This window comes from Notamacropus eugenii, chromosome 2 (genome assembly GCF_028372415.1).
Source record: "Notamacropus eugenii isolate mMacEug1 chromosome 2, mMacEug1.pri_v2, whole genome shotgun sequence".
Classification (NCBI taxonomy): Eukaryota; Metazoa; Chordata; class Mammalia; order Diprotodontia; family Macropodidae; genus Notamacropus; species Notamacropus eugenii.
Window position 1 is genome coordinate 132,631,989 of NC_092873.1, and position 8,756 is coordinate 132,640,744.

Below are 8,756 nucleotides of genomic sequence, written 5' to 3' on the forward strand. Positions count from 1 at the left end.
ACAATCTCCTTTAGTCAAGCACATATAACATTCACCAATACAGAAATACATAGGAAGAGAAATAAAGACCAAAAGAAAACTTCCAATTGTCTGACCATTACATATACACATAGTTGTCAGAGAGGGAAGCACCAATATCTTGCTTTTCAAAGATGGGGAGCTACTTAGTGGCTTTCCACAGTCTCATCTGTCACACAAATCTTATTCTAAAAACTAAGCCCCAAAGTAAAACCCCATCTTAGAGTCTTTATATACTTTTTAGAGTCAGAGGGAATCATAACTATTGATAACCAGTGCCTCATTAGAAAACTAACAAAAGATGTGGACCTTCCTACAAATCTTTTCAGGCCCATTAATGGATGGGAAAGATCTTCCATAATAAGATTATTCAATCTTAGGCACTTTATAGCAAAACAAAAACAGCAAAAGATGCCATTTTGCTTGCCATCACACTCCAACCTTGCAGCATCCTTGGTCTTACAATTTAAATGGCCATGGATTCTGAAAAAATTACTTCATGATTATACTAAAACAAAAACAGCAAAGTTTCTACTTTGCTTGCCATTATAATGAATCCTTGCAAGATTCCTGGTCTTACCATATAAATGACCATGAATCCAAGAACAAACAGAGGCATTAACATTTCTTAAGACAGTATGACATAATTCACACTTGCAGAATACATAACATGGCAACTCATCACCAGGGTGGCCAAATGGCTTTAAACAAACCCAAAGGTATATGCAAAATGTAACTTCATTCTTTGAGGAGAGAGCAACCAGCTTCTTCCTCAGTCCCAAATAAAAATGTCCAGGCAAAGTTCTCTTGGGGGAATGTCCTCCTCACCCTGTTTTTACAGGCACTTTCAGATATAGGCTCTATTGAGCCAACTCACAGTCGTAAAAATGCTCCAGCCCCTACTACCATGTCTTGAGGGGCAGCTGGGCAACCAAACCATCAGGTTAGAGTCCTTGGGTATACAAGGAACTATCCCACACCCACCTTATGCAACTCCACCCCCTGGGTTCTAAACTGTCCTAGGAAAATGTTGCAAAAAAGCACACTCAGTGCCTTGCTGCACAGTTCACATCTTGCCACAGGGCTGAATTCAGAGCTGTTGCATTCCTCCTCTTCCAGTAGGAGAGAGCTGTTCTCAGCTCCTGTCTGGGTCCCCACATGGGCAGCTCTCCATTCTCTTTTCTTTCACCTCACCAAGGTCAGCACACTGGCAGTTTTTTGCTTCTGCTGAGTCAGTATGAAGGCAGGTTTCCTCTTGGATTCAAGGACTCCAATTCTAACCTTTTACCAATCTATTCTGGTTTCTGATTACATACATTTTCAGGGTCTTCACTTCTCTTGCACAGTCAGGAGTTGGATTAATCCACCTGAGCCCTGACTCTGGCCATCCCCACCTCCTGGGACTTTACAGGACCATAGCCACCACAACTGGGAAACAATAGACAATTATCCCAGTCCCAGAAAACACTATACTTTCCTTTTAATTTATACAAAATCAATCCTCATCCCCATGATGTAACAGTAAGCATCCAAACATACAGGGGGACCTGCTATCATAGATTCTTTGATCTATTTTTCTTAAAGGAAAGGCAACTTTTGCAAGGTTAGCAATCTCCTTTAATCAAGAAATATGTCATTCACCAACACAGAAAAATACAAGAAGAGAAGTAAAGATCAAAAGATAAGCTTCCAATTACCTCACCATTGCACACATGCATAGTTACCAGAGACAGAAGCTTCAACATCTAGGTTTTCAAAGCCAGAGGACTGCTTAGCAGCTTCCCAGAGTCTCATCTGGCACACAAAACTTCTTCTAAAAACTACCCTTTGCTGATAAATACTACTTATCATTTTAAGGAAAGCTACATTTATTTCAATACATCTTTCTGTTTTAAATCGGAATATGTTTTGTGCCTTGTCAAAAACTTTTTTTCCTGCATTTGTGGAGATAATTGGGTGATTTTATTTTGTTATTGGTATGTTTAATTCTGTGGATAGTTTTCTTAATATAGAACCAGTCTTGCATTCTGAGGACAAACACTACATAGTAATAGTGCATTATCTTTGTAATATATTGTAGTAATCTCCTTGCTACTTTTTAATTTAATTTTTTTTCTTAAATATTTATCAGGAATGCTGGGGTAGTATATTCTTTCTCTGTTTTTGTTCTCACTAGTTAAGGTACCAGCACCATATTGGTATTATAAAAGCAATTTGATAAGACTCTTCCTGCTTTTGAAGTGGTTTATATAGCACTGGAAATAATTGTTCTTTAAATATTTGGTAAAATTCACTTCATTCATTTTGTCCCAGTGATTTATTTTTAGAGATTTCATTAATGTCTTGTTTGATTTTTTTCTAAGATAAGGCTATTTGAGTATTTTATTTCCTTGTCTGTTAATCTGCACAACTTATGTTTTTATCAATATTCATCCACTTCATTTAGTTTGTTAGACTTATTGTCATTCAGTTGGGCAAAACAGCTATTTATTAATACTTCAACGTGTACTTCAATAATAGTGAATTTACTCTTCATTCATGTTGGTAATTTTACTACATTCTATTTTTTTTTCTAAACAAATTGACTAATGATTTATTTGTTGTTTTTTTTCACAAAACTAGCTTCTAATTTTGTTTATTAATTAAATAGTTTTCTTATTTTCAATTCTCTTAAGCTGTCCTTTGACCATCAGAATTTTTAATTAGATGTAAATTGAGGATTTCTATTTTTCTAAGTTTCTTAGTTGTATGCCCAATTTATTGTTCTGCTCTTCATTTTATGGATGTAAGCTTTTAGAATTATAAATTTTCCATAAGTACTACTTTTACTGTACTGCTTAAATTCCAGTATATTGTCACATTGATTTTACTCTCTTTAATGAAAATATTTATTTTGTCTATGATTTGTTCTACAACCCACACCTTCTTTAGGATTAGATATTTAGCTTCCAAATAATTTTAAGTCTATGTTTTCAAAGCCATCTGTTGAACATATTTTTTTATATTATTATAATTTGAAAAGGATTTATTTAATGTTATTCTGAGTTTGGTTTTCTAGTTTTTATGCTGGAATACATGGTCAATTTTTTGTAAAAGTAGCATGTACAGCTGAAAGATGGTATACATCTTTTTATTCCAATTTTGTTTTCTCCAGAGTTTTATCATATCTAACTCTTCTAAAATTCTATTTGCTTTCTTAGCTTATCTCTTTTTAGTTTTGGTAGTTTGATCTCATTTTAAGAAGGAGAAATTTGATGTCTCCCACAAGTATAGTTTTGCAGTATTTTTTGTGCTAAAACTTATTAAACTTCTTAAAAATTTTGGACTCTATACAATTTTGTACATAATTTTTTTCTCTGTGTATTATTTTTACCTATGGTAACTTTTAGCAAAATGAGGTTTCCTACATCTAATTTTGCTTTTGCATTGTCTATTGTACTAATTATTACCCATGATTTTCAATTAATCTCAGCTGAAACATAATAGATTTTGCTCTAGCTCCTTATTTTTACTCCTTATTGTTCTCAGTTTTAAATGTGTTTGATTTAAACAATATATTGTTTATTTCTGTTTTTTTCAATCCACTCTGCTTATTGATTCCATTTTATGGGGAGTTCATCCCATTTACATTCATGGTTATGTCTACTATCTGTATATTTTTCCTCCACCGTTCTTTCAAACAAACTCTCCCATCTCTTATCCCCTACCCTTCCTAATTGCTTTTAGGTTAAGATAAATATCTATGTGAAAGTAAATTTTTATGTGACTCCCTTTTGAACCAATTCTAAAAAAACAAACTTCAAATATTACCTATCATTTTTCCATTCCCTACACTCTCTGTAATTTTTTTTCCTTTCAAATCTCCTTCAAGTGAGTTAATTTCTCCCATTCTTTCTCTCTATTTTTCATTTCCCATTTCATTCTTATTTCTCACCCTTTACTTTTCCTTTTTAAAAAAAATCATTCCATCATAATCTACTCACAGCTATGTCTTCTATGTATATGTCTAACTACTCAAATAATGACAAAGATTTTTGTAGTTACAGACATCATCTTCCCATATAGGAATGTCAACAGTTTAATCTTATTGAATCTTTTTTAATTGAATTATTTTATTTATTTTCAGTGTTCGACAATCACTTCCACATATCTTAGATTTTTTCCACTCCTTCCCCCTTGTTCCCCACTTCCATCCTGAGACGGTGTTCAGCCTTATTTGAGTTCTACATTTACATTCCTATTAAATGAATATTGCATAGAAGAATTGAAATGAATGGAATAAATCATAAAACAAAACAAAACAAAACATAATACAAAAAAAATGGTCTGTTTCTATCTGCAATTCAATTCCATATTTCATTCTCTGGATGTGAAAAGCATTTTGCCTGAAGAGTCCATTGGAAATTTTTTTAAGTTTATGCATTTCAATGAAGTACTAAGTCCACCAGAAAAATTCCTCACACATTGTGGTTATTACTGTATACAAACTTCTCCTGGTCCTACTCCTTTCACTCAGCAACAGTTCATAAAAGTCTTTCCAGACTTCTCTGAAGTCTTCCTGTTCATTGTTTCTCACAGCACAATAGTATTCAGTTATATTCATATACCAAAGCTTGTTCAGACATTCCCCAATTGATGGATATCCCCTTGATTTCCAGTTTTTGGTCACCAATAAGAGAGTTGCTATAAATATTTTTGTACATGTGCAACCCTTTCCTGTTTTTATGATCTCTTTGAAATAGAGTCCCAGAAGCAATATTATTGGGTCAGAGGGTATGCACATTCTTGTAGCTCTTTGGGCATAGTGCCAAATTGCTTTCCAGAATGGTTAAGTCAGCTCACGGATCCACCAACAATGAATTAGTGTTCCAGTTCTCCCACATCTTCTTCAACATTTATCTTCTTCCTGTTTTTCATGTTAGCCAATCTGATAGGTATGATGTGCCACCTCAGAGTTGCTATGATTTGCATGTCTCTAATCAATAGTGATTTAGATCATTTTTTCATGTGATAATAGATAGCTTTAATTTCTTCCTCTGAAAATTCATATCCTTTGACCATTTATCAATGTGAGAATGACTTGTACTCTTGCACATTTGACTCAGTTCTCTATGTATTTTATAAATGAGACTGTTATCACAGATAGTAGTTGCAAAGCTTCTTTACCAGTTTTCTACTTTCCTCCCACTCTTGGTTACATTGGCTTTGTTTGTGCAAAAACTTGTCAATTTAATGTAATCAAAATTATCTATTATGCACTTCATAATGTTTTCTATCTCTTCTTGGGCCATAAATTTCTATATTCTCCATAAATCAGACAAATACACTATTCCTTGTTCCCATAATTTGTTTTTAGTGCCAATCTTTATAGTTGGATGATGTATCCATTTGGACTTTATTCTTGTGTACTGTGACAGGCATTGATCTATGCCCATTTTCTGCCACATTATTATCCAGTTTTCCCAGTAATTTTTGTCAAACAGTAAGGTCTTATCCCAGAACCTGGGGTCCTTGGGTTTATCAAACAATAGATTGCTATATTCATTAACTATTGCATCTTGAGTAGGTAATCTATTTCACTGGTCTACCACTCTGTTTCTCAGTCTGTACCAAATAATTTTGATGATTGCTGCTGTATAATACAATTTGAAATCTGGTAGGTCTAGGTCACCTTCCCTGGCATTTTTCATCAGTTCCCTTGATATTTTGGAACTTTTGTTCTTCCAGATGAATTTTTATCTAATTTTTCTAGCTCTAGAAAATAATTATCTGGGGAGTCATAACAAACTGAGGCCGAGACTCCCTTCTCTCCGCGCCCCCCAGTCCTCCACCCCATCCCATCCTTTGGGAATCCGAGCCAGGCCTGACCTCTCTTTGATAGTTCCTTTCGATCCCTGGCCGGGAACCTAGTGGATGAATGGCCCCTGCTGATGACTTAAAATTTGAAGAATTTGGCTATGCAGCCAACCTGCTGCCAGCCCCACTGGATGCCACGGCTGTGACCATTGAGGAGCCCAACCCGAAACGCCCCACCTCAAGGGGCCTCTCAAGAGGCTCCGGGAGAGAGGAGGATGAAGAACTCCTGAGCCATAGTGACTCGGATAAGACGGGGCTCCTGGCCCTTCTGGACATTTGAATACTACCAGACGTTCTTTGATGTGGACACTTACCAGGTCTTTGGCAGGATAAAAGGCTCAGTTCTGCTGATCCTTGGAAGAAACTTTGTCAGGCTGTATATTCGAAGTAATCCGGATCTCTATGGGCCCTTTTGGACATATGCCACCCTGGTCTTTGCCATTGCCATCAGTGGGAATCTCTCCAACTTCCTTATCCACTTGGGGAACAAGACTTTCCATTACGTGCCAAAATTCTGGAAAGTGTCCATTGCAGCCACAGCCATTTATGCCTATGCCTGGCTGGTCCCCCTCGGACTCTGGGGTTTTCTTCTGTGGAGAAACAGCCAAGTGATGAACATAGTCAACTATTTATTCCTGGAGATTGTGTGCATCTATGGCTACTCACTCTTCATCTACATCCCCACAGCTATCTTGTGGATCATCCCCAAGAAAACTGTGTGCTGGGTTTTGGTCATGGTTGCCCTGGGCCTCTCAGGCTCTGTCCTAATGATGACGTTCTGGCCCACTGTACAGGATGATAACCGGAGGATCGCCATCACCACCATTGTGACCTTCGTCTTGCTTCACATACTCCTGTCTGTGGACTGCTTGGCATACTTCTTTGATGCCCCTGAGCTGGATTATCCTCCTGTGGTTACCTCTGCTCCTACCCAGAAGCAAACAGCTGGAACAGTCAAGGTTGGGTGAAGAGGACCCCTGGGCTGTCTGCTGTCTTGTTTCCTGGATTAAGGAATAACAGATGCCCGAGAGATAGTGATGGAGCAGCCTGCAGACCCCAGGCTTCTGGAGGCCACCATGCTGGAGACCCACCTGCCCTTGGATCACTGACATGCTGTGCAGTCCCTGACCCCTTCCCAGGCTGGATTTTCTCTTACACCTCATCTTTGACATTCTTGACACCTGTCCTAACATCTCTCTCCTGCAGGCCTGTGACCTTGATTGCTCGTTGGAGCTGTGCCCACGGCCCTTGAATCGTTTATCATTCTTGCTGGTGGGTGAGAAGCTCAGCGGTTCTGAACACCCAATGTCCTGTTTCATGCCTGATATCTCCAGGCCAGGGAGGGGCCTGGGCTCTCGCTTTCCTCTTCCCACCTGGGGACTCTGAGGTGCTCACTGTAAGTCTGGTTCTTGTGGGGCTGGGATTGGTGTCTCAGGTGATTATAGGTCATTGACTCAGACAATGGTGCAATAAATACCTCACGGAAAAAAAAAAGAGAAAATAATTATCTGGCAGTTTGATTGATATAGTACTCAATATAGAAATTAATTTAGGAGGAATTGACATTTTTATATTAGCTTGGCCTACCCATGAGCAACTGATGTTTTATCACTAACTTAGATCTGACTTAATTTGCAAAAAAGATGTTTTGTAATTGAGTTCAAATAGCTTCTGGGTTTCTTTTGGCAGGTAGACTCCCAGATATTTTATATTGCCTATTGCAGCTTTGAATGGGATTTCTCTTTCTATCTCTTGCTCTTGGACTTTGTTAGTAATATATAGAAATGCAGAAGATTGGTGTGAGTTTATTTTGTAACCTGAAGATTTGCCAAAGGTTTTATTTTTTTACTTGATTCTCTGGGATTCTCTAAGTATATCATGATATCCTCTGCAAAAAATGGCATCTGTTTCTTCTTTGCCTATTCTAATTCCTTCAATTTTGTTTTCTTCTCTTATTACTACAGCTAGCATTTCTAATACCATTATGAATAACATTGGTCATAATGGACATCCTTGCTTCTCCCCTGATCTTACTGAAAATGTGTGTGGCTTGTCTCCATTGCATGTAATAAATACTGCTTATTATTTTATGGAAAATTCTATTTATTTCTATGCTTTCCAGTGTTTTCAATAAGAATGGGTGTTGTACTTTGTCAAAAACTTTTTCTGCATCTATTGAGGTAATCATGTGATTTCTCTTAGTTTTGTTGTTCATATGATCAATAATGGTAATAGTTTTTCTAATATTGAACCAGCCCTGCATTCCTGGTATAAATCCTACCTGATCACAATGTATTATTCTCATGATAAGTCACTGTATTCTTTTTGATAATATCTCATTTAAACTTTTTGTATCTATATTCATTAGAGAAATTGGTCTATAATTCTCTTCCTCTTTTTTTGGCTCCTCCTGGTTTACGTATTAGAACGATATTTGTATCATCAATAGAATTTGATAGGACTCCTTTCTCTACAATTTCCCCAAATAGTCTATATGGTATTGGAATTAACTCTTCTTTAAATGTTTGATAGAATTCACTGGTAAATCCATCTGGCCCTGGAGATATTTTCCTAGGGCTATGTTCAATTTCCTTTTCTGAGATGGGGTTATTTAAATACTGAACTTCCCTCTTCTGTTAAGGGGTAATTTATACTTTTTTTAAAAAAATACGTGTCCATCTCATTTAGATTGTAGAATTTATGGTCATCCAGTTGAGCAAAGTAATTTCTAATTTTTGTTTTAATTTCTTCCTCATGGAAGTTAGGTCACTCTCTTCATTTTTCATATTGGTAATTTGGTTTTCTTCTTTCTTTTTAAATCAAATTTCCCAAGGTTTTATCAGTTTTATTGGTTTAATCTTACTGAATCTTTTATCCTTTTC

General features: G+C 36.6%; 1 pseudogene; it reads left to right on the forward strand.

Annotated features, from left to right (window-relative positions):
* Positions 1–5,935: 5,935 nt before the first annotated feature.
* LOC140523687 (protein YIPF1 pseudogene) lies at positions 5,936–6,860 on the forward strand (annotated as a pseudogene).
* The last annotated feature ends 1,896 nt before the right edge of the window (positions 6,861–8,756 follow it).